The 2271-nt window shown below is 28.2% G+C and overlaps 1 non-coding gene across 1 annotated transcript; it reads right to left on the reverse strand.

The window, feature by feature from the left end:
* Positions 1 to 1632: 1632 nt before the first annotated feature.
* LOC114579372 lies at positions 1633 to 1739 on the reverse strand. Its single transcript, XR_003700296.1, has one exon. It is a non-coding gene; the product is annotated as a small nucleolar RNA R71 (small nucleolar RNA).
* Positions 1740 to 2271: the final 532 nt, after the last annotated feature.

Genomic DNA, 2271 nt, shown 5'->3' on the forward strand with positions numbered 1-2271 from the left:
GTAAGGGAGTTCAGTCAGTTAGTTAATTTTAGGCTTTATAGTGCTTCTCTGCAATTTCCTTAGTGACAACTAAGGAAATTTAGGGAGCACTAGATCCACTTAATGAGAGTGTTTGGCCAATGCTTGTGGAAGCAATTCTGTAAGTTCAAGGATGAGTGTAAAGGAGATCATTGAACCTATCCAGTAATGCCTTTTCTTTTATACTTTCTTTCTTTTATGTAAGTAATGAAAATAAGTTTGATTTACTTATTTTTTATGTCTGGCTAAAATCTATAATTTAGTATTAATGGTGTAAATAAAGTGTAGAGTACTAATAATTTCTCTTACTTAATAATTTAATGATATTTTCAACATACTAGGTCTTCATTTAATGCATATAGTGGCTATATTTGTAGTTATTATCACGTGTAATATAGATCCTAAAAATATGAAAGTAGGCATAACTAGGTATATTATATTGTTATGATGCAAGCATAAGAACAGGGCTTGACATGTACTATATATATATATATATATATTATAATGAGGGGGTTTTAACATTATATGATTTATTTACTCTACTATGATTTTCATAGGGTGGCATACTATGAGAGTTTAGAGTGGCATTAAGGTTTAAAGGGTTTAATCTATCCTTTGTATCTTCACATTTGACCTAGTGGTTAGTGATTTATATACTCTGAATAGCATTAATATAAAATAGTATCAATAGGAAACATATTATATTTACATTCCATCAATCCAAAATATTTTATCCAAATAGTACTTCATTTTAATTTTTATTTGTTTTAAACTAAGTGATTGAATGTTCACCAAAACTTAGTTTTATTGAGTAGGATAATTATTGTAATTTTAATAGACACTACTTGAATTTATAAGTAAGCATTCTTCCTCATGGATTGATACTCTACTCTACCACTATATTGCTTGATTCAATATATATACTTATGTATATTAAGTAGGATTTTATAATTTTTATATTAAATAAAACCTAAGTATTGCTTAGGGATTGATAAAGCCCTAAATTATTTTCACAATTCTTTAGATTACTCCACCAACCCCATCAATCTTTTGGTGCCGTTGTTGAGGAAGATTTTGTTTTACTTACACAATTACTATATTGTTGAATCAATTACATAATTAGTCATGCTATATTCTTTTATTTTATTTTACTCATTACCAAATTGTGCTTGTAAGCCTAAAAAGCCATAGAAGGGAACCATTGCTAGATTTTGAAAATAGATGACCCTGTTCAAGACTTAAATCATTTTAGACCTCTTAAGGATTTTGCAAACCCTATGGTAGATAGAATTTATTAGAGAATAAATTAAACTGCCATCCAAGATTATAATTTTGAATTAAAACCTGTAATCATTAAGATGGTATAAAATTCTCTTTTTGGGGGAACTTCCAATGAAGATCCTAACATATATTTAAAATTTTTTTCTAGAAATTTATATAATATTTAAGTAGAATGGTGGTAGAGATGATGCCATTAGACTTAGATTGTTCCTATTTTATCTAAGAGACAAGGCAAATGTGTGGTTAAATTCTTTACCCCTAGACTTTATTACCACATGGAATGAGTTAGCTCCTAAATTCTTTGGAAAGTATTTTCCGCCTTCTAAGACTACTATACTTAGAAATGATATTTTTTATTTTACATAGTTAGAAGGAGAATCTATTTATGAGATTTAGAAGAGATTCAAGGAGATTCTTAGAAATTTCCCTCACCATCCCATATTTGATTTGTTGATAATTCAAACTTCTTATAATGGATTGGTAGGATTTCTTAGAGCCATAATTGTTACTACAACTAAAGGTTCTTTAATGTTAAAACCTTTTGAGGTAGATTATGAATTAATTAAGGAAATGATAATAAATAATTTCTAGTGGATTGTTGATAAGGTGAATCTTAAGAGAGTGGCAGGTGTCTATAAAAATGATTCTTTATCCATTTTGACATCACAATTTGCAGCAATATAAAAAAAAGTTGAGCATTTTAGGCTTAAATTTGATTCATCTTTACATTTGGATGATAAAAGATTAATGAAAGAGAATGATATCGAAGGCATTAAAAATATAAATTTGATGGGAAGACAAAATAATACCTATAATCCAGGTTAGAGGAACCACCCCAATATTAGTTGGTCAAATAATAATAGTGGAAATAAATGGAATTCTGGTCAAATTAACCTAGGAGCAAATTTGAATAAATAAAATCAAGCTAATAAAAATCCAAGACTAGCTTATCCCTTGGATTTAATAAAGGCA

Source organism: Dendrobium catenatum, unplaced genomic scaffold, assembly GCF_001605985.2.
Source record: "Dendrobium catenatum unplaced genomic scaffold, ASM160598v2 fragScaff_scaffold_338, whole genome shotgun sequence".
NCBI classification, from domain to species: Eukaryota; Viridiplantae; Streptophyta; class Magnoliopsida; order Asparagales; family Orchidaceae; genus Dendrobium; species Dendrobium catenatum.